This window comes from Halichoerus grypus, chromosome 2 (assembly GCF_964656455.1).
Source record: "Halichoerus grypus chromosome 2, mHalGry1.hap1.1, whole genome shotgun sequence".
Lineage (NCBI taxonomy): Eukaryota > Metazoa > Chordata > Mammalia > Carnivora > Phocidae > Halichoerus > Halichoerus grypus.
Window position 1 is genome coordinate 43,022,997 of NC_135713.1, and position 24,727 is coordinate 43,047,723.

The window sequence follows — 24,727 nt, forward strand, 5'->3', positions numbered from 1 at the left end:
CAAGCGACATAGCAAGTCACTAGCTGAGTCCAGGTCATTGTTCTCTTAGTTTGGACTCTTTTTTCTATCATTATGGCTGTTTTGTCTGAAGCCAGAGGAGCTCTTAGAAGCAGTGTCTCTTAAGGTGTAGGTCTTCACCTCCATGTCAGGACTCAAGGCAAGCCAAAGAGCAGCCCTTGGATCTCTCTCTCCACTGGCCTGCCATTAATGTCCGGCATGCTGCCATTAGGGATTCATCACATGGCGTTCAGTTTTGCCCCCTACAACTGTCTGTTTGAGGAGGCATGTTTGATTGGGGGATGTGGCCAGAGCCCCATTTGGCAAAACATGTATCTAAGCAATCTGCTGCTCGGAATACAGAATTAATATTCATGTGAGTGTTTGTTTGGAGAATGCTAACACTGTAACAGCAGCAGCATGCAGAACCCATCACGGATAGGGAGGGAGGAGGCCCGGCGTACGTGACCTCGGTGGGGTGCAGACGGGGGGCCAAACGGACACAAAGAACCGAGGGAAATGTCTGTAGAAATGAAACCTTGGCAAGCGAAGTGTGTTGCTTCCAGTTGAAGGAATTGCACGATGTGGAGGAAAAGGAGGGCTTCGATGAATCAGAGGCAACTCAGTTATTTCATTTTTATACTCTCCAAATCGTTATTGGATGTTACAAGGCCCCCAAGGCCTGTGCTAATTGCTGGGACTGTGGGGAGAGCACAACAGGGCTGGTCCCTCTTTGTCGTGCTTATGGAGCAAAGAGAGAGACAGATATTAAGCAAATAAGGACTGTAATGAATGAGTAAATATAAACTGAGATAATTGCAATGAAAGAATCAATCAGGTCCCTTGAAAGCAAATAGTAAGGGAACTTACCCAAACTGTGTGTGTGGGAGATAGAGGGGTAGGGGTGTGTGTGTGTGTGTGTGTGTGTGTGTGTGTGTGTGTAGGAGATAGAGGAGTAGGTGGGCTTGCATGTATGTGTGTGTGGAAGGGAGATGGGAGGGGTAGTTGTGTGTGCATGTGTGTGTGCATATTTGTGTGGGGGACATGGGGGGGTAGGGGTGTGTGTGTGTGTGTGCATATTTGTGTGGGGGACATGGAGGGATATCTGTGTGTGCATGTGTGTGTGGAGATGGAAGGGTAGGTGCATGTGCACGTGTGTGTGCATGTATGTATATGTACGGAGTTGGAGGGGTACGTGCGTGTGCGTGTGTGTGTGTGGAGATGGAGGGGTAGGTGTGTGTGAGTGTGTGTGTGCAGAGATGGAGGGGTAGGTGCGTGTGCATGTGTGTGTGTGGAGATGGAAGGGTAGGTGAATGTGCACGTGTGTGTGCATGTATGTATATGTACGGAGTTGGAGGGGTACGTGTGTGTGTGGAGATGGAGGGGTAGGTGTGTGTGAGTGTGTGTGTGCAGAGATGGAGGGGTAGGTGCGTGTGCATGTGTGTGTGCCTGTGTGTGTGTGCGGAGATGGAGGGGTAGGTGCGTGTGCATGTGTGTGTGCACGTGTGTGTGTGGAGATGGAGGGGTAGGTGCATGTGCATGTGTGTGTGTGAGTGTGTGTGTGCAGAGATGGAGGGGTAGATGCATGTGTGTGTGTGTGCGGAGATGGAGGGGTAGGTGCGTGTGCATGTGTATGTGTGTGTGTATGTATGGAGATGGAGGGGTCGGTGTGTGTGCACGTGTGTGTGTGTATGGAGATGGAGGGGTATGTGTGTGTGCACGTGTGTGTATGTATGGAGATGGAGGGGTATGTGTGTGTGCATGTGTGTGGGGGCGATGGAGGGGTAGGTGCAGCACAGGTTTTCCTGAGGAAATAATATGTGAGCTAAAACCTGACGGGTGAGTTGAAGCTAACTACATGGAGGGGGTATAAGGGAAAAAGAGAGAGTTCTGGGCAGAGGAAAGAGCGTGTTAAGAAGCCACGAGGCGGTGGGAAGCCGGTAGCGGGAAACAGAGGAAGGTGAGTACAGTCGCCGTGAAGGGGGTGAGGGAGCGAGTCCCGTGGAATGGTGCTGGCGATGCTTGCGGGGGCAGGGGGGAGATCTGCCCAGTCCTCGGTGCCCGAGCTCCCAAAGAGTGGTCCGTGTGCTGCGACTGCACCCGAGCTGTTAATTACAGATCTGTGACGATATCCGCCCAGAATGGAGAGTCAGCTTTTACTGAAAAACTTGACAGTTATTTTATGTCTGCTGAATCTTGTATTTTGAATATCTTTTTCATTCATTTTTCAAGCAATTCTTTTATATACATATATATTTTTTATTTTTTCAGCTGGTCTGGGTGAGGAAGCATCTTGTTCCTTGCAGGATTTTAGGTTTTATCTGAAAGCCTCTGAATGCTTTTGCATAGGAACAAGACAGAATCAGATGTCAGGTTTTGAAAGGACGCTCGTGGCTGCAGTGGGAGCCTGGAGAGAGGCTGGGAAGCAGCACGGGGCTGACCCGGGGGGCTTAGGGCATTGCGGGCCCAAGGATGCATTTGGAATTTGAGTGGCCCTTGAAGCCAAGGGACATTTGCTGGCAGGATTTTTGTCAAGGCAGACCAAGAACACAGAGGGCTTTGCTTGGGGAGAGTTTGGTGAGTTGGTAGCAGGAAATATCATTGCTAGGGGTACAGAGGGACCTACATTCCCCAGAAAGAAAGAACCTCATTCCCTCCCTGATGGGGGTGGGGAGGGCTGGGGGTAGAAGCAGGTGAGTTGCCACTCTGGGCCCATCCAGACAGAAGTGCTGCGTGCTGGCCCGCAGATGGCCGCAGGCAAGTTTGGACCCTTAACGGAGCTTAGAGCTCTCTCCACACCCCTGCGGCTTCATTTCTTAATGAGCCTTCTAGAACATGTGGGTGAGTGGAGCATGTAGCAGGCTGGGCTGTGAGAGTCACAAAAGACCTTGTTCTAAAGACTGGGTGCTCTGAAGTCATCAGAGGGGGAAAAAACATGAGACTCTTAACTCTAGGAAACAAACTGAGGGTTGCTGGAGGGGAGGTGGGTAGGGGATGGAGTAATTGGGGGATGGGCATTAAGGCGGGCACATGATGTGATGAGCATTGGGTGTTTTATGCAACTGATAAATTATTGAACACAACATCTGAAACTAAATACGTACTGTATGTTGGCTAATTGAATTTAAATAATAATAAAAAAATAAAGCCTAGGTGCTCTGGGTGAAGGGGGCACTCCACTCCAGCTTTGCCTATGAAGCACCATCGCTGAGACCCTTCTCTGGGATCCCAGGTGCTGTTTAGCTGTGCTCTAACCAGGGTGCTGGGCGGAGGAGAGGCAGGAATGATGGGTACACCTGAGTGCCTCTGGCCCGATCTGAACCCCTAAAAGGCTCCAGGAGATTGGCTTCCCCTAACCGTCCTCAGTGAAACATCAGCCCTTCTGTGGCTTCCACTCCACTCAGGATTTTTTATTTATCAACTGTGTCACTGCTATAAATCAAGTTCACTTCTGGTCATAATCCTTGGGTAGTGGCAGTTGGGACACCAATTCTGGTTTTTGCCAGTTTGACCTCAGAGCAGATCTGGTGACGGTAAAGCTAAGAGGGTGACAGAGCACAGGCCATCTCCAGAGCAGAGGGGGACTGGTTCTATCTGGGAGGAGTGGGAGGCAGTGGTTGAGGGAAGGCATGGGTCTCTGCCCACACTTCCCTGGTCCCAGGACGTTTACTCCTGGTGGGGCCTATGGATTTCGGATAATAGAATCATATATGATCATTAAAATCTTAAAAAAAAAAAAATAGGGGCACCTGGGTGGCTCAGTCGGTTAAGTGTCTGCCTTCGGCTCAGCGGGGACCCTGCTTCTCCCTCCCCCTCTGCTGCTCCCCCTGCTCTCTCTCTATCTCTCTGTCAAAAAAATAAATAAAATTGGGGCGCCCGGGTGGCTCAGTTGGTTAAGCGACTGCCTTCGGCTCAGGTCATGATCCTGGAGTCCCAGGATCGAGTCCCGCATCGGGCTCCCTGCTCAGCAGGGAGTCTGCTTCTCCCTCTGACCCTCCCCCCTCTCATGTGCTCTCTCTCTCAAATAAATAAATAAAATCTTTAAAAAAAAAAAATAAATAAAATCTTTAAAAAGAAAAGAATCATATATGATCAGGGCATAAAGAGATTATAATGATTAAGTAAGGGACAGTTTGAGGAGGCTTGTGCTAGTCTCCTTGGCCGGCCATAACAAAGTACCACAAACCGGTGGCTTGAACAACAGAACTTTTTCTTTACAGCTCTGGAGACCGTAGCTTTGGAAATCAAGGTGTTGGCAGAGCTATGCTCCCTGTGATAGCTCTAGGGGAGACTCCTTCCTTGCCTCTTCTGGCTTCTGGTGGTTTCTGGCACTCCTTGGTGTTACTTGGCTTGTAGATGACTCACTCCAGTCTCTATATCTCCACGTGGCCTCCTTCCTTGTGTGTCTGTCTCTTTTTATTTTTTATTTTTGTTTTTTTTTTTTTAAAGATTTATCTACTTATTTTAGAGAGAGAGAGAGAGCAGGGAGAGGGGCAGAGGGAGAGGATCTCAAGCAAACTCTCTGCTGAGCTTAGAGCTTGATATGGGGCTGGATCCCAGGACCCTGAGATCATGACCTGAGCCGAAATCAAGAGGCTGATGCTTAACTGAGCCACCCGGGTGGCCCTGTCTCTTTTTATACGGATACCAGCCACTAGATTAGGGCCCACCCTCATCCTGACCTCATCTTGACTACATTTGCAAAGACCCCGTTTCCTAATAAAGTCATAGTCACAGGGTCCAAGTGAGCATGGATTTTTTTGAGGGGGTGTTATTCAACCTAGTGTAAGACCTATTGCTACTTAGACCCCAGTCTAACTTCTTATTTTGTAGATGAGAAATCTGAGGCCTAGAGAGGGGAGGAGACTTATTGTTACACATGGCTATTACTACACAGCTTATTACTCCAAAATGAGAATCCAGAATTCCAGACTCCCAGTCTAGTATTTTGTGTAGTTGAATGAAGCTTTAAAATTAGCATCTCTCCTTTTCCCTGTGACACACTTAAATAATCCAGTTCCATGGCTTGGTTCTATAGATCTGTATCTTCAAGGATAACCCAGCTGAGCCTGGAGAGATGGTGATTCTCCCTTTTAAGTTATGATGCATTCTGTGAGCCTGAGTTTTAAAGGGATTGGTGTAAGGCCAAGTCCCACATGCTAAGTGTCCCTATCCTGGTTCCCAGCCCCACTCTGGACATGCAGGAATAGATGCTCAACAGATTTTTGGTGAATTTGATGTGTAACAAAGGTCTGATAAATGAAAAATCCACGCATCTGTTGCTTTCATCTATTTTGGATACAGGTAGAGCTTTAGAATAAGAAAGCAGGTTCAGAAAAGGCAGAGAGAACTGGAAGTCTGTCTCAATAGACAGTGTTGAAGTTATAGATTGGGGAGACATGTGAGGTGGCAAAAGGGAGGACTGCCTCTGTCTATTTCATTCACTTCATGTTTACTATAATTCCAGTTCCTGGGGAAGGAGGAAAGAAAACTAATACAGAACACTCTCCCTGGTGATTCTGGGCTTGCTTTGTGTAAGGCATTGTGCTGGGTGCTTTATAAACACCACCAATTGAATTAATCTCAGTGAGGTCAGTGTTATTATGCCCACTTTACAGGTTAGAAAAAAATAATTTGTCATATAATAAAGTCATATAGCCAATAAATTTTGGGGACTGGATTGGAACCAATTCTTTCTGACCCAAACCCATTTTATTTTTAAAATTTATACCCAAGTGGGATGTGGGTCTTTCTTTCATTTCCGGAGTAAGGTATGAGGAGCTCTAACTTTGCAAAAAGTTTGGTTTATATGAAGCTGTTTCTTTTGGCCATCAGGTCATCTGAGTGTGTTTTAAGAACATTTTTATTTCCCTGTATCCCTTAGAAATTCTCACAAGACAGTTCTGTCATATAGCCTCCCACTTTCATTAGACATAGTGATTGTCAAAATCACGTGGTGGGGACTCCTGGGTGACTCAGTTGGTTAAGCGTCTTTGGCTCAGGTCGTGATCTCAGGGTCCTGGGTTCGGGTCCTGTGTTGGCTTCCCGCTCAATGGGGAGTCTGTTTCTCCCTCTCTCTCTGCCTCTTTCCCTGCTTGTGCTCTCTCTCTCTCAAATAAATAAAATCTTTAAAAAAAAAAAATCACATGGTGGAGCAGGACAGCAGCGATGTCAGTACCCATTCACAGATTGGTCAGTGGGGCCTCAAAGAGTGGAGGTGACATGGATGAGGTCACACTCGAAGATGGTGGCAAAGTGGACACTTGACCAGGTCCTCTGATCCCCGTGCATTATCCTCTTATGTGATCAATGATGTCACCCTACACTTAGGTGTGCCCAGTGGGATTATGCCCCCAGACCCCACAAATCTTGGAAAGGGAACAGTGGGGCTGACCTTCACATTTTGGAGTAAATGACTCCTTTCTTCCTTTGTTCTTTCTTCCTTTTATGCACACAGACATGAATTAATCATCTAAGAGGATGGAGAGGTCACTCCAGGTACAAGGGATAAGTAAAGGTGTAGGGGTGAGGATGTAGAGGTTGTATGGGAGGAGTGGATAGCCCCATCTAGTTGAGTATAAAATGAGTAAAAAGGGGAAAGAAATAATCCCAGAAAGAGATGATGACAATGATGGAATCATTCCCAGAGAGCCGGTGTGGTGGGGAGAGACCTGTTGTCCAGGGTCAAGCTGGTGGGGGACAGGGGAGGGGTGGTTAGAGACACGATTCTCTGCTGCCCGCCGTACTGCAGAGGGCACCCCCCACAGGACCCCCAGTCCAGCTAGATGAGAGTCCTTTGCTGAATGATTAATTGGCTGGATGACCAGTTCATGGATCCACTGAGGATATTTTCTCTTGGCTTGCTTGTGGCTCTATCTGGGAGTGGGGGGCTTTCTCTGACGAGAATTATGCTGTCTCTTTCTGGTTTGCCACTTATCCCCAACCCTGCTCCCTATCTTCTGCCCCATGACCCTCCCCTGCTTGTCCCCCTGTATCTGCTCCTTCTGTCCACACCCTGGCGGTAAAAAGGCAATGGCCAATTTTCCTGGAGTGAGCTCAGGATTTGTCTGACAGCTGTATGTAAATCAATATTTTGCTGAATTGATTTTCAATGCGTTGGCTCCTACCGATGGCTTTTGAGCCCAGACAGTTGGATTTGATGGATACCTTGCTGCTCTGTGATTTCTGCATTGACCCCTCAGTGCTTCCCTTCCCCATGCATATAATGACAAAGTGCTCAGCTGTCTTCAGCAGGTCCCAGGCCTCAAGAAGGAAGAATTGTAATAACCATTGTGAACTTCTTTGGCCTCCTCCAATGCAAAGGGTGAGGTAAATGGAAGGCGTTGCTACAGTTATTATGTGATACCATATATATTGGTTTTTCTCTCCAAATCATTGTCTGGGGCTCTGTTTTGAAATTGGTTTTTACCCTCCTTGCTCTTACTGCAGCCTTCGGGGCTCCCATTCCATATTTAACTTTTCTGCAATTCAGCACCTGCTCTGTTAGCACACTTCCCTTCCAGGCTTTTAGCACAAGGCTCCTGCATGTAGATCAGCCTAAGCCGTGGGGGTCTCAGGGTGCCTTCACAGCCAGGCCTTCTAGAACTTCTTCTTGCTCCAAGGAGGGTTGGGGTCAAGGAACTTGGATCCCAGGAAGACTACTCCTCCCACCCTATTTAATGGAGTGATTAGGAGCATGAACTCCAGAACCAGCCTTCTGGTTTGAATCCTAGTTCTGCCACTTGCCTGCTGTGTGACCTCAGACAAGTACCTTGACCTCTCTGTGCCTCAGTTCCCTCATCTGGAAAATGGGGGCCACTCTAGAACTAACGTCATAGGGTTGTAAGTAGGATTAAATGAGTTAATGCATAGAAAGCACTTAGAACAATGTCTGGTATTTAATTAGCACCATGGAAGTGTCCATTAGTGTTGTGTTCCCTAGTTCTTTAGCCTTGGTTCCTTTTTGGTGTGTTGGACTGGCAGCAGGGGGCCTGGACTCTGTTCTAGGCACAATTGTTAAGCGGTCGTGTGTTTGGGGTACATCATTTCTCCAAAATTCAGCTTCCTCCTCAATTAAATGAGATGAATAGTCTCAGCCTCACCCTGTTCACCACCTGGGGTTACTCTGGGGATGAAATGACATAATGGGCTTGTGTGGGCTTTGTAAATATTGGGTGATGCCTGGAAGAATGCCTACGGCATGCTAGCTGTTCTGTGAAGGGTCATCTTTGTTAAGATCATTTTTTGGAAGAGGAGTCTTGCTCTCAGAGAATGAGCTCAGCATGGAAACAGTGAGCTCCTGATTACTCTGAGTGCTGATTGGCTTAGTGCTCATGTGCGTGCAGCACCATTTTGAGGTGTCCCCTTCCTGGGGATCTCCAGGGAGAACAGTGGTTGTCCTACCTGTTGGCATCAGGTTCTGGGTTGCAAACAACAGAAACCAGTGCTTGCTCATTTAGGTAGTAAGGGGATTTATTAAACAGCATTGGGTAGTGCTCAGAGTGTTCTGGAACATCAGAGAGCCAGGAGGCTGTGCAGTGTCCAAAATCACACAGCAGAACTGGTTCAGAAGGGATGCCTTGGTGGCCAGTGCCGCTCATGCTCACATAGGGCAGGGTTCCAGCAGGGGCACCTGGGACTGGGAACTCGTCATGGCCTAGAAATCTATTACCGCTGCTCTCTGCAGAGTGGCTTCATGCTCTCCAACCCCGGACTAGCTTTTCTCTTGCTTGGGGATTGTGGCCACAGAGAGCTCTGTACCCGTGTCTTCCATCCTCCACCACCTTTGTCTGGTTCACACTCAGAAAGACATCCTAGGAGAGGTGCCTGGGTGGCTCAGTCAGTTGAGCGTCTGACTCTTGATTTTAGCTCAGGTCATGATCTCAGGGTCATGAGATCAAGCGTGGCTTCAGGCTTCACACAGAATGGAGCCTGCTTAAGATTCTCTCTCTTCCTCTCCCTCTGCCCCTCCCCTCTGCTCACATGTATGCATGCTCTCTCTCTATTTATTAAGAAATAAAATAAAAATAAAAATAATAAAAAAGATATCCTAGGAAAAGGACTGGCTATGATTGGCCAAGCTTTGGGTTATTACCCATTCTTGTACCAATCACTATACCATTGTTGGCCCAGCTTGACTCCTATGCCCACCCTTGGGGAGGAAACCATGATTGGCAGCCCTCAATGGAGTACATGGTTGGAATGGTAGGAGTAGGAGGGTGGAATTCTCAGAGGCAGGGGTGAGGGATGAAAAAGGCTAGTCTCAGTAATACTTTCATCTTCTGGCTCTACTGGGAGATTTGGGTTCTGGTCTATCACCTCTTTCTGTTCATACTGTGCTACTGCACTAGACCAGGCCTTCATAACTAACTATGTGATGATCATCTCCCTTTCTCCACTGGGATGTCTCATTGTGTCTCTCTTTATGTAGAAATCTTACTTGCTTTCAGACTAGAGTCTGATGCCTTGCTATACTTAAGGTACAACCATCCTTTTTTTAAAAAATGTGTTTTTTTGTAAAAGTTTTGGTTTAGGTTTTCAAACCTAAAGATAATAATATATTATAGACATACATGTGTCCGTAAACCAGCTTTAACAGATCTTAACGTTTTACCTTCTTTGCTTCCAATTTTTTAAAAGAAGGAAAGGATTACAAACCTCTACCGCTCCACAGACCTCTTCTTAATCTTATTTCTTTTTTTTCTTCTCTGGAGCTTACCACCATCTTAAATATAGTGGTTAGCATTTTCATGCACGACTTTATGAATTTTCTGCGTGTTCGAGTCCCTGTGGAATCATGTTTTTAAACTTCATAGAAGTATTGTCATATTATATCCTTTTTCAGTTTGCTCTTTACACTGAACATTATTTCTAAGATTTACTCACACTGGTATGTGTAGCTCTAGTATATTCATTTTAACTGCTATATAATGATTTATTTATTTCCTATTGGTGGATTTTTATTTTCTCTTTTCTTTTCTTGCCACTATGAGCACTGCTGTGGTGAGCATTCTTGTGTAAACCCCAAGTGGTGTACCTAGGAGTGGAATCACATTAGGGAAGGACAGGGAAAAACAAAGTCATAGTCCAGCAACTTCCTCACTGTCCAGAGCCAGCAGGCGATTAAGCCCAGGAAATCCCTGGCAAGGCTGGTCAAATAGGATTTAGCCGCTTGTGAAATGGGACTTTATTTCTTTAATCCCTTGCCTGGAGAGATCTGGGGTCTGACGTCAGCTTGGTCAGGACTAGAAGGGGCAGGCAAGCCTAGACTGTTGAAAATACTTGCTGATTACAGGGCTGGGCCTTTTGGACAACAGGGGATTGGCAGCGTGGATCATTGCTCCCCTTTCTTTCCTTTGAGTCATGCCACAAATGCTTGGGATAAAAGCCATGGTGAGGAAAAGCATGGAGTGTGGAGTCAGAGAGAGCCAGCTGTGTCCCTGGTTCTGCCACTCACCAGCTGTGTGACCATGTTCATTACTTACGTTCTCTGGACCTCAATTTCCTTATCTATATCATGAAGCGCTGTAATGTCTTCTTTTAGATCCAGTAAGACCACCATCTTGAATTGTCTGGGTTGTGCTGGAACCAGGCCACGGTTCCTTGAGTCAGGTCTCACTGGCTAAAGACCCTCGCGGCCTCTGAATCCAGTACTCCTTCTTTACCCAGGGCTCACCCCACCTGCCAAGCGCTCCAGCTGTTTGCCAAGACCTGAGTCTTTCCTTGGGATTCTCTAGCATGACTGGATGCCCACCTGGTATTTCCCAGGCTTCTTCTTGGTGAGGTTGGACCTGATTCTTATGTGGCTCTTTGCTCCCAGCCCCTGCCTTTGGACTTGGGGCTGCCAGGAACCCAGATCCCATCCTCACCATTATGACCCACATATTGGCAGCTACATGCATGGAGCCCTTGCCCTAAAGCTGGCAGCGAGCCACGCCTTCTATCTGTGTTCCCATGGAGGTTGTAAAGGATGAGTTGGGAGCACACTTTTTAGAGCCGGCTAGATTCAGGTTCAGAATCCCAGTTTCCTCAATCTTAAAAGGGTGATAATAGTAAAACATTTCTACTGGTATTATTATAAAGAGTATAGATATGATACGAGTCAAGCTTTTCGCATTGTGTCCAAGTCATAGCCAGCACTCATTAAATTGTAAGTAAGTGTGCTGCGATGTGTTGGAGGCTCAGCATAGAAGCAAGAGAGCAGAAGTAATGGAGAACGTGGGCTCTGCAATCAGGTGGCCTAAGTTCAAATGCTGCGCCCTTCTCTCTGTGATGTAACCTTGGGCAACCTCATCTAACCTTGCTATGCTCAGTTTATGCATTCCCCAAAGGGGATGGTAAAAATCCCGAGCCCATAGGCCTATTACTGTGAGAAATAAATCATGTCATCTCTAGAAAGCTGTGAGAACAGTGCCTGGCACATGACAAGCCCTCAATCCATTTAGTTGCTACATTGTTTTGATTATCATTATTATTATTACTTTCAATATATATGTATGTGTGTAAATATATAGGTCTGTATGTCATGGACTCAGGTTACCAAAACAGTTTTCTTTATTTTCCTAAAACGAAATCAACTTTTTTTTTTTTTGAGCTTTGTTCCACCAGAAGGCAGAAAGTGTATTCTAGTCACTTCCAGGAGAACTGAGCCATTTCAATTATTAGTTGGGTCTTAGGGGTTTAAACTCAGGAAAACTCAGGATTTCCATGTCTCCTTCCTTTCCTTTGGAGTTGATGCTGCAAAGTGGCTCAGAGAGGCACACTTGTCCTGACCTGGCTTCTGTCATGACCACCAGTGTTTCCTGGCTGGTGGCACTGCCCCGGGCGGTCACTTGGTCCTCTTTGCCCTCTACCCCATATGGCCCTCTCATTTCTACTACTCTCTGATGGCATGGAGTTTGATCGGAGGGGTTTTCTATGCTCCCAGAACCTCAGAGAAAAATCAGCAAAGGGGAAGAGGATGGTCAGGCAGGGAGCATGGGGTTTGTCATTAGTGCCTGAGATGTCGTCTTTTCCTTCAGCCATCCTCTTCCTCCTAGGCTCAGAGAACTCTATAACATCACGGTAGGGGTGTGTGTGTGTGTGTTGATCGACATTCTTCCCTTTCCTGTATTACACTTAAAACATAGCTGAAAGGGAAGAGTTTTGCTCTTTTTCCTCGAGTTCTTTGGTGATACTTCTCATGCTTGGGACAGTCTTGGCCTCAGAGGTTCTGACCCACTCAGTGGGCAAGGGAGGGCCCTGGACTTAGGGGAATGAAGCAGAAAAGAACATCACTCAGTGTCTCACACACCATTACCATCAAGCTGGTTAACTAAGCACTGTTCCTGTTTATCCCATTTTCCAGCTGAGTAAACAAACTCAGAGAAGCAAAGGAACTTGCTTAAGGCCATCCAGGTAGAAAGAAGTGGACTTAAAGTCAGGTGTGTCTGGCGCCAACTCACACTCCACTGCCTCCCTACTCCGTGGTGGGTCATCTGAAGCACAGCATCCATTCCCCCTGACTGTGGTCACTGGCACTGTCCTGAGCCTTCCTCGGCCATGACCCGCCACATGGCTCACCTCCCTCCCCATTCGAGATTGGCTGGGCCATCCCTGAAATTGTGTGATGTGCTAGTCACTGAACACTGGACCATCCAACTGCTGTGGCTGAACAGCAACAATAATGATGTAAATTTTCTCTTCTCTTGTCCCGGATTTCTCCATTTCCTGCTTCTTCAAGGTATTGAGGTCCTATCATGTGAAGCACATGGAAACATTCGAATTTTGTGAATTTATAACAGGGATTTACATAACAGAGACCCATAACATGGGTCTCAAAGGGTTAAAAGCCTTTTAAGGCACTGGGCCTTCTGGGGTCTGTGGTACAAGGGGGCTCCGTAGCTCCTGCCCCCCCAGCCGTCAGACTCATGGCCAGAGTCCTCTCCAGTGACCTCAGCCACGCATACTGCTCCTCCTGTGTGACCCAGAACAGAGCTCAGGAAGAGGTTGTACTGATTTCATAGGAAGCCGGACCTGCATTTTTCTTTCACTCTGGGTTTGCTGGCTCCTTCCTGAGAGATGGCTGAAGGCCATCATTTTTGTGTGGAGGATTAATTGGAACAGATTCCTTTGACTCAGGCTGCCAATAAAATCTGCGGTCCTCAGCTATGGATTTATGATGCTGAGCAGGAAACTATGGGTCCCCCAACAGTCCCCAGGAAAGTTGTGGTGACAGGTCTTTTGATGCCCAGGTGGTTAATTGTGGCAAATGGGAACGAATAAGAATGCATGAGGAGATTTGCGGTGTGGGGTAGGGCAGGGAGATGGTACCAGGGCCACTGTGATTCAGTAAATGAGAAGAGAATCTCATTTCCTATGAATGATGTGGCTGAGAAATTGAAAGGGACATTTGTGAACTTTGGAGGCCGAGATGATTATGAGCAAATTAATAGCTAGATATCTGGGACGTTTGTTCTTATGCAGATAATTGAGTTCTGAAGAGAGAGGTCACTGGTCCTTCAACTTCCCCATCGTCTCAGAGTCCAAATTATGATAAAGTTCTAGCTCTTATCCCCCAGATGACATCTCAATTGAATTCAGTTCAACAAACATTTATTAGCACCTGCTGTGGTGGTGGAGGGATAGGGTGTAAGGAGCAGAAGCAGAAGACACGTTCCATTCTCTTAAGGACTTTTTTTTTTTTTAAAGATTTTATTTATTTTTTTGAGGGAGAGAGAGAGCGCACGTGCGCAGAGGGAGACAGAGAGAGAAGCAGGCTCCCCGGTGAGCAGGGAGCCCGATGTGGGGCCCGATCCCAGGACCCTGGGATCATGACCTGAGCGGAAGGCAGACGCTTAACAGACTGAGCCACCCAGGCGCCCCTCTCTTAAGGACTTTATCACACACAAGACAGACATTAAAAAAAATAGACTTTATGTTTTAGAGCAGTTTTAGGTTCACAGCAAAATTGGAGGGAGGTACAGAGATTTCCATGTATCTCCTGCCCCCACACATGCACAGTTTCCCCGACTATTAACATCCCCCACCAGAGTGGGACATATGTTAGAGTTGATAAAGCTACATTGACTGACACATCATCATCACCCAAAAATCCGTAGTTCACATTCAGGTTCATGCTTGGTGTACATCCTCTGTGTTTGGACAAATGTGTAATGATGTGTGTCCATCGTTATGGTAACATACAAAATAGTTCACTGTCCTAAGAATCCTCTGTGCTCTGCCTATTCATCCGTCCCCTGTAACCCCTGGCAACCTCTCATCTTTACTGTCTCCACAGCTTTGACTTTTCCAGAGTGTCATGTAGTTGAGATCATATAGTATATAGCCCTTTATACTGGCTTCTTTCACTTAGCAATATGCATTCAAGGTTCCTCCATATATTTGCATGGCTTGATATCTCATTTCTTTTTAGTACGGAATAATATTCCATTGTCTGGCTGTATCACAGTTTATTTGGCCATTCACCTACTGAGGGACATCTTGGTTGCTTCCAAGTTTTGACAATTATAAATAAAGCTGCTGTAAACATGAGTGTGCAGATTTTTGTGTGGACATAACTTTTCAGCTCCTTTGGGTAAATTCCAAGGAGTGTGTTGCTTGATCATATGATAAGAGTATGTTAGTCTTGTAAGAAATCATGGGATGGACCCTTTCACACATAAAGTACAGAATATAATACTCCTGGGGGATGGGCAAAGTGTAGAAAGATTTAGACTGAGAGGTAAATGAGGGAAGTTTTCATGATGGGTGGCATTTGAGTACAGCCTTAAATAGGCAAAGGGTTCCAGTGGAGGAATCATCAGAAAGAGGGGGTGCATAGGACTTTCTTAGGTTCTTTCCTTGGGTACTGTTGTGGCTGGAGCTTAGGTGTACATAGCAAAGGTAAGACTCAAAGTGTACGCTGTGGCCAAGTCATGGAAGAATGGAAGAACAGGCTGGGGAGTTGGGACTTGATGCTGTAAGTCATGGGAGCTATTGAAAGTCTTTGATGAGGAGAAGGTCATGATTAGAACCGTGATCCAGGAAGCAAAGCTCTGCATCTTGTGCAGACAGGATCAAAGCAGCAAAAAAAGGGAAGAAAGATGCCAATGAAGAGGTTTTCACAGTAGGAGAGAAGAAGATGTGGTGTGGGAGGCAGGACAGTGAGGAGACCGCTCAAATTTCAATTTTCTCATCAGTGAAATGGGGCTTTATTATTATCGCCTCTGGGGCTTGAAGACTGTAGGCTTAAGGGGTGAAGGACAGGATGCATCAGAGATGTCTGTTAGATTTGCAGCATGAACACTGCCTTTCTTTCTTAATCTTCCTCCTCTGGCTGTTTCTTTCCCTGGGGAGTTTGTGGCTGTAAGTAAAATGTCTGGGACTCAGGGTACATGGCTGAGTGGCCAGTTTGCAAAAGTAGCCATGTACTACTTTTCTTCATAGGTAACTGGGCGAGGAGTTGCAGGAGAGCTAGGTGATGTGGGAACAGAAAGGGGACATGTGGGCAGAGGACCAAGAGGCTCTGCCCCTGGCCATTAGGTGACCATGGATAAGTCATCCCCCTCCCGGACCATCTGTCTCCAATTTGTCCTTTAGGGATAACTTCCTGGCCTCAGGAGACTTCTAAAAGAATGAAAAGAGATCCTGTTCTTTTTTTTTTTTTTTTTTTTAAAGATTTTATTTATTTATTTGACACAGAGAGAGAGAGAGAGGAATCACAAGCAGGCAGAGTGGCAGGGAGCGGCAGAGGGAGAAGCAGGCTTCCCGCGGAGCAGGGAGCCCGATGTGGGACTCGATCCCAGGACCCTGGGATCGTGACCTGAGCCGAAGGCAGACGCTTAACGACTGAGCCACCCAGGCGCCCCCTGTTCTTTTTTTTTTAAGCATCTAAAATGTTAAAAAATGCAAGGGGTTACGTTTGGGAGGTGGCGCGATGGAGTCGGTTAAGGGTACTAGCTCCGGAGCCAGATAGCCTGGGTTAGAGTCCTGCCTCTGTTACTTACCAGCTTTGTGATGATTATCTAACTTCTGTGTTCCTTATTTTTCTCCTGAGACACGGGGCATAATAATAGTCATTATCTGATAGGTCTGTTGTAAGGCGGCCTGAGCTAATGCTCGGAGGGGCTGGCATGCTGGAGGGGCTGAATGCACGTTTGCAATGATGATAATGATACCATCACTGATGCGTTGCCCTGCTACTGAGGGGCTCCCTGAGTACTCCTAGCATAGCCTTCAGCGTCAGATAAGCCCACAAAACTAGGCTGCTCCCCTTCCTCCTTTTAGCTTCCGCCCACATTCACACTTAAGCTTGGAGTCTCATTGTATCACTGAACATCATAGCAGTTCAGCGAAGAAGGACCTTTGGAGACAGCTAGTCCAATACTTGACGTGTTCCTTGAACTCCTGTCCAGAAGCAATCTTACCTCCTGGTTAAAGGGAATGCCCTATTCTCTAGGCAGCCCAACCCATTTGTAGATACCTCTGATGGTGGGAGCCCAAGTGTATTAACTAATATCTTCTTGTGTGTGTGTGTATGTGTGTGCACTAAGCACAGTTACTTTCAGGGCTATTTCTTTGGTATTTGCACTAACACAGGAGGAGGGTCCTTACTAAAACATGGACTGTTGAGGGGAAAACAGTGATAGAAAAAAAGAGTAAGATAAATACTCAAGATTTGGAAATGTGGATGAAGAAATGAATTCGATTGAGAACAGCTCCATCCAAAATGAACGACGTCTTTTTTTTTCCTCCCTCCTTAGCTGAGGGAGCTTCCAAATTCAATGAGAGGGAGTGGGCTTCACACCGCAGGAAGGATTTGGATCACACCGCCAGGAACTTCCTGCCTGGGAAGTGATCAGAGGAAGTCGAGGCTTCTCTTGGTCGCTCATGTGTCTTCTTTCCGTGTGCCAGGTTCTCTCTGGCCTGGAGACAGAAGTAAATTGGAGGCATCTGGGAGGTGCTTATATCCCAGGAATTTACTAACTGCAGGAAGGGATGGAAGGAAGAAGGAGAGGAAGGGTTTGTTACATTCCACTCTGTTAAGGAGAAGTTCAACAGAGAGGTCAGCATCTTGCAATGACTCGTGCGCCCTCTGTCTGACTTCTTGACTGTGAGAGGGGCTTGGCTACCTTGGGTCTCCCCCACCAGAGGAGACTTCTGACTGGCTTCCAGATTGACCTGGTTAGCACCAATATCACCTACTGTTGGTTGTGAGAACTCTTTGGTAATAAAATAATAACAATACAGTAAAAATCCTGCTATCTAAAATGCCTCAGGAAATGAAGCAATTCGGGTAGTGGAATTTTCCATAAAGCTGAGAATTTTTCCATTTAGGTAGAGACTCTTATTGTTTTTTTTTTTGGATGGATTGAATCAATATAACCTAATATTTCTCATTTACTTGGAGACAAGTGAATGATAGTTGTTCTATGCCATTAATATAGTAATTCCCTAGGGGGTTAATGAACTACACTGTTTGCCCCCACACCGAATGCTGAAACCTTTGCACTTCTTGAGTTCTGCCTGCTTTTTAGTTTTTCTGACCTTCTTTGCTTCAAGATATCTTTGCCTCTCATTTTCTTGCTGATATCCATGCATCTGACTCTAGTGGTCTCCTTTTTTCTTTTCATTTCTCTCTCTCTCTCTCATCTCCATTTGTAGATCATGAACTGCTGTGGATGTTGCATATCTTTGTCGAGTAACTGGTACCAGACCATTCCAAATAGAAGCACCATATTTATATTTAAACTAATTTATTTGTTTAGTAAACAAGTGTTGAGCATCTACTCTGTGGTAGGCAACACGGTGGGTGCTTGGGGTACAATGATGAAGAACACAGAGGAACTGCCTTTCTTATTTTCACCATCTGGCAATTCACCTCTAAAGGATGCATTGCCTCAACCCTTCCTACAAGTCCACTCTTCTCTTTGTTCTAGCCTAGTGGTTCTCACACTTGAGCATGCCGCAGAAGCACCTGGAGGACTTGTTCAATGCGCATGGCTGGGCTCCATGCCCAGAGTTTCTGATGTTTGCGTGAGACCCGGGGATGCTCATTTCTGACAGGTTCCCATGGAATGCTGGCATTGCTGGTCTGGGAACCACATTCGAAGAACCACGTGAGCCACAAGACCTTCACTCTGCTCCTCAACTGCCCGTCTTGCTTCTCTTTCCAGCTGTTAACCTTTGCTGCCCCCTCTGTCTGGTCGAGGCCCGGCTGCCTCATTTCATCACCTCCTCAGAGAGGACTTCCCTGGGCATCCTAGTTAATATTGCCCCCCTCTTCCCAGGCACTCAGTGTCACATTCTGTGGTTTTTGTGCCCTTCTCGACTTTTCTCACTCTCTGAAATTATCTGTGTGTGGTTGTCTCGAGGGTGGCCGTGATTGATGAAGAGATAATAACAGACCGAGGCAAAGGACACATGTTTCTTTAGTGTAATTATAAGAACTGAGAGTTTCAGTGCGCGAAACCAGCTACACAAAGCTGGGGACGGAGTGGCATTTTCTTTCATTGGAAGTCCCAGCCCCTCAAGTCCCTGTGGCTGGTATATCAGCCAATCGAGGTGAGGATCCCTTCTGTCTCCTGAGAGCTCCCACTCATCCATTCTCAGGGTTTTCCCACCCTCCAGACGCCTGTTTACTGATCTGCAGGTGCAGAGTGTTTCCTGCAAGGTCAGTTTCCCAGGTGCAACATCTAGGCACGTTGTGATTTCAGGCTTGGCTGCATCTACTCCTGTGGTCTAGATTATGTATCTCTGTCTCTATCTATCTCTGTCTTATCTATCTTATTTATTTGTCTCTCTCCCCACTAGTATATATGCAGCAGGAGAGCCAGGGCACTGGCTTTCTCCTTTATCAGTATTTTGTTGGCACCCAGTGCAGAGCCTGGCAGAGAAAGGACATTTACTCTCTTTAAGCCCCCTCCCGCTTCCCTCACCTAATAGGGAACTAAGTATGTGCCTCTTGAATGTAATGAAATTCTTTCAGGGACCCGAACAGACGCATTCCCAGAGAGAGCCTCTGGAGTTGCCCTGCAGCTCATTTCAGAGAGTGCCACAGAAGGAGAAAGGCAAATAGGAGTGAGAGGGACGGTCCCTCCCTCTGTATCTTAATGTAGAAAGTGCTCTCAGGCAAGAGGCCGTCTGTTCCCGTTCCGCTTTCTCTTCTCTTCCTCTCATTTCCCCCGCTCTCGGGTGTCGCCTGACTTCAGAGCTATAATAACAAACCTATTACTGCAGTAAGACACCAGAAGGGGAAAATGAGACAAAGTTACAGAGGCAGCTAGAGACGCAGTACCAACCCGGAGCCCAGCCCTAGAGCCTGCAGGCTGTTGAATAAGGGATGTCAGTTTAATTGCAGCTTTCCCCCCTCGGTGTGGTGTAGATGCGTCTGTTCTTTTCCTCTCTGCATTCTCTATTAAGTTCACAAATTATTTTGCCATAAAATGCTAACAGTGTCTGTAAAGACCAAGTATAGTTTTAGAGTTGCTGTTGTTTGAGCTTCTCTCTCTCTACCCCCCAGCCCCGGCTCCTTATTTTAACTGTTTCTCCAGCCAGATGAGAAGCTCTTGGAAGACGGGGACCACATCTTGCTGTGGGTTACCTGATGATTCTGTTTTCTGTTTTCCTTTTAGAAGCATGCACAGGGCTGGTATATTATAAGCATCTGCAAATTCTCATGGAAGCAAGTTCTCCATTTCTTTTCCTAGCCCTTTCTCCTCCCTCTTTATCGGTTGCCTCAACCAAGAGAACTAAAAAGCGATCCTGACTTGCCTTCCTTGTTTTTCCCAAGGAGGGCTGACAGGTAAGTGCCTAGATTGTAGTGACTCATTCATTTATCCAGATGTTTTTATTGAGAACCCTGCTAGTGTCAGGCTCTGTGCCAGGCATGGGGAAGATAATGGTGATCAAGACAGACTTGGTCCTTACTCTCTTGGAATTTATATTCTAGTAGAGGAAGCAGACGGAAGCAAGTTAGCTAATAAGTAATTAAAAATTTGATAAAAACTATGAATTAAAAACACGGTGATTAAGACAGTGGATAATGAGAGAGGTGACCTCCTTTCCATGGGCCAGTCAAGGATGGACCCTCTGAGAGTTAAACTGGGAACTAGAAACTGAGAACCAGCCAGCTGTGTTGAAGAATGATAGGACACACACATGCAGATGTCCTGAGGTGAGCAATGTCCTGTTGGAAGAAGTAAAAGGAGCTCAATGTGGGTGAGGTACGAAATGGCATGAATCCAAGCTAGAGGGACAGGCAAGGGCTAGATCGTGAGTCGTATGTTCATTTTGTTTAAATCCAGTATCCTGCTCTGTTTCCCTTTTTGTCATTTAGATCCTGAAGAAGTAATACTTTGATTTTCAAACTTTGGTGTGCATCAGATTCTCCCAGGGAGCTTGTAAAAGTGAAACACTTGCATGTAGTAGTTAGGGCTCTTTCTGTTACAAGTAATAGAAATCCAACTCAAACCAACTTAAGCAAATCCAACTCAAACCAACTTAAGCAAAAACAAAACAACAGGCTCTCCTACTTGGGAATCAGGGGTGGAGTGGCTTTAGGCGTGGCTAGATCTAGCAGTTAAAATATTAAAACTTCCTCTCTCTCGGGCGCCTGGGTGGCTCAGTTGGTTAAGCGACTGCCTTCGGCTCAGGTCATGATCCTGGAGTCCCGGGATCGAGTTCCCACATCGGGCTCCCTGCTCGGCAGGGAGTCTGCTTCTCCCTCTGACCCTCCTCCCTCTCATGCTCTCTGTCTCTCATTCTCTCTCTCGCAGATAAATACAATCTTAAAAAAACAAAAAAACTTCCTCTCTCTCTTTTTAAAAGTTCTTCTTATGTATATATTGGCTTCATTTTCAGTAATGCTTTCTCGACTTGGTGGTAAAAATAGGTATGGGAACTCCAGGCTTGTATTATTGATACAAGACATTGATCACAGGTATTGATCCAGAGGAAAGAGTGCCACATTCTCTCTTTACATTTCATATCAAGCCCTAAAATGGACTCTGATTAGCCTTGCTTGGGTCAAATGCCCACAACAGAGGTGTTCAAAAAGAAGGGGTATATAAGTTGGCTACCTGAGTGGCAGAGAAAACAGGGTCACGGGTGATACCATCACCAGAATCACTTGTGGGTAGGAAAGGGACAGTTTCCATAAAAAATAAATGTAGAACCAGAAGCAGCAGATATTCACTCCAGAAGGCCTGGGCAGGACAGGATTCTGACTTCCTAACACTAACCCCAGTTGGTGCTCTAAACAGATAATGCTTTGGAAAACATTGCTGGAGATCTCTTTGCAAATTGAGAAACCGAGACCATGGAGAATGGGGAATCATAACAATGACAGACATGGATGCTATGAAAATTAAGTCTCACAAGAGTCTCATAGTCACTGTCCTGGTCGCTAGGTCTCCTTTCTTAAATTCTAGTATTGTCATGTATGATACAGTTTTCTTCCCTTACTTATAGGAAACATAAACCAACTTACTTATTTTTAGGAAGGGAAGAAGATTTATTTGAATATTGTCAAATTTCCCAGGAAGTGCTACTGGAATTTTAATTAGAATTGCACAGAATTAATAGATAAATATGGGAAAATCAAGATAATCACAAATGTAAATTAGTGCCACCTGTGAACACGAATCTCTATTTTTTCAAGTCTTCCTTGATGCTATTATTGTATTTTAAAATCATGGTATTGTACATCTTTCTTTATGGTTCCTAGCTATTTTATTATTTTTGTTACTATTATGAATAGATTTCTGTTTTCTATTGGTTATTGTTGGCGCAGACATGTGTAGTTGCATTTTACACATTTACCTTAAATCTGGCAATCTTACTAAATTCCAATATTAGGTTCTATTGATTTTTTTCTTGATGCTGTGGTTATTTTATGTATAGATGATTCTATCATCGCTAACAATGACAGTTTTGTTTCTCTCCTCCTTATACTAGGCTTTTATTTTTTTCTTGTCTTATTAAATTGGGCAGTTTCCAGTATTATTTTGAATGGTACTGGTGATAGAGGAGATCCTAGTTTATCCTTGATTTGAAGAAGATTTCAAGGTGGTATATCTAAAAGGTTTTTATTAGGTTGAATATTGGATGTAGATTTATGGAATATAGTTTTTATTAAGTTAAAGAAGTTCTTCAACTTCCAGTTCTCTGGGAATTTTCATAATTAGTATAAAATTTTATAAGATGTTTTTTCTGTGACTATGGAGATAACAATGCAAATTTTCTTCTCTTGTCCTTGATTGTAGAGAATTGCATAGTTTTTTCTCATGTTAAACCATACTTCTTTGAATAAATCCTACTTGATTACAATATAGTTTAGAAAAAAAAGCTAACATTTTACTCACATTTTCATATATGTGTTTGAATGAATAGGCATATAATGTTCCTTTACTTGTGATGTTCTTATCTAGTTTTTTGGTAAAGTTTGTATAAGCTTCATAAAAATTGTTGGGAAATCTTTCCCTGTTCCTGCCTCCCTCCCTCCCTTCATTCCTCCCTCCCTTCCTTCCTCCCTTTCTTCAAAACAATTTGTATAAGAGAAGGATCATTATCTTTTTCTTGAAAGTTTGTGGGGCACCTGGGGGGCTCAGTTGGTTAAGCATCTGCCTTTGGCTCCGGTCAAGATACTGGAGTCCCTGGATCCAGTGGCATTGGGCTCCCCACTCAGCACAGAGTCTTCTTCTCCCTCTGACCCTCCCCTCTCTGATCCATCCCCCTCTCGTGCTCTCTCTTTCTCCTAAATAAATAAATAAAAATCTTTAAATAATAATAATAAAGAAAGTTTGTTAGAACCCTTCTGTAGAATTATCTGAGCCCCAGGATTTTTTTTGGAGAGTCAGAAAGACTTTCATTATCATCTTAATTTCTTTTTTTTTTTAAGACTTTATTTATTTATTCATGATAGACAGAGAGAGAGAGAGAGGCAGAGGCAGAGGGAGAAGCAGGCTCCCCAAAGAGCAGTGAGCCCAATGCAGGAATCGATCCCAGGACCCCAAGATCATGACCCGAGCCGAAGGCAGATGCTCAACCATCTGAGCCACCCAGGTGCCCTCATCTTAATTTCTTTAATGGCTAATTAGATTATATATTTCCTTTTTGTACCAATTTTGGTAATTATATATATTTTAAGAAATTTACATATTTAGTTTTTTTGCTTTTTCACATATTTTTAATTTTGAAATAAATTCTATATCTGTTAAGAATCTACAGTTTTAAAAATTGGCATGCTATCTTTTAATTTTTTGAAGTATAATTAATGTAGTGTTATATTAGTTTCAGGTGTACAATATAATTCAGCAATTCGAAATGTTCCTCACTGCTATCTTTTTTATGTCAGTCGTTCCAGAGGTTTGTCCATATTATTGCTCTTTTCAAAAACTCGCTTTTTGGAGTTTTTCATTTTTGGAATTTTAAAAATTTCTTTATTCATCGGTTTCTATATATGATACTCTTTTATTTTCTTGAGTTGAACTCTTAGCTGGGTTATTTTTAATTTTTATTGTTTTCTGCTAATTATATTTAAAGCTATAATTTTTCCTTTTTGTACTGCTTTTTGCCATTATCTACACATTTCAATATATGTTGATTTCATTGCTTTTTAATTACAAGTGTTTTGTCATTTCCTTTTTATTTATTATTAATTTTATTTATTTTTTGTTTTGTCATTTCATTCATGAATTTCTCTTTAACCCAAACATTATGCAGTAGCAATATTCTATTTTTTTTTTAAAGATTTTATTTATTTATTTGACAGAGAGAGACACAGCGAGAGAGGGAACACAAGCAGGGGGAGCGGGAGAGGGAGAAGCAGGCTTCCCACCAAGCAGGGAGCCCGATGTGGGGCTCGATCCCAGGACCCTGGGATCATGACCTGAGCCGAAGGCAGACGCTCAATGACTGAGCCACCCAGGCGCCCCAGTAGCAATATTCTTGTTTTAGTTTGCAGGTGAGTGGAATTTTTAAGTTGTAATAAAAATTATTAATTTTATTCTGCTGTGATCAATATCTGTAAGATAGTGATTCTTTGAGCTATTTGGACCCTTCCTTTGTGTCCCTGAGTCAGCGCTTGAAAGGCATTGATGTTCTTCATTTGATGGGTGTAAAGTTTCGTATATTCTACTAGGTTGAGCTTATTAATCATATCAAGAAAATCTTTGCCCTTATTTTCTGTTTATTTGATCCATCTGTTTTGATAGGCGTGTGTAAAATCTCTAATATCTCTCCATTTAATTCTGCATGATCCAACAGTGACATATAATGTCTACTTTCAAACTTTATTTTTTAAAGGCAGCAGAGTCCAGTTGTCACATGAACTCTTATGCAGGAGCCCAGTTTAAAAATGGATAAAAGCAGAGCTACCCTGGCTGGAGCAGCAACATCTCGGGGGCACTATAGCCCCTCTTTCTTTCCTTCCATGTTCTGTAGGAACTTCCCCCAAACTCAGCAAGACTCCAGCACTCCAGGGAGCAGGGTTTAAAACCCCAAGGGAAGAGAAAGGAGAGCCAGACTTGAAGTCAACCCCAGTTTTGTTTTTTGTTTGTTTTTTTTTCTTTATTTTTTAAAATTTTTATTTTTTAAAATTTTATTTTGTTATGTTATGTTAGTCACCATACAATACATCATTAGTTTTTGATGTAGTGTTCCATGATTCATTGTTTTCGTATAACACCCAGTGCTCCATGCAGTACGTGCTCTCCTTAATACCCATCACTGGGCTAACCCATCCCCCCAC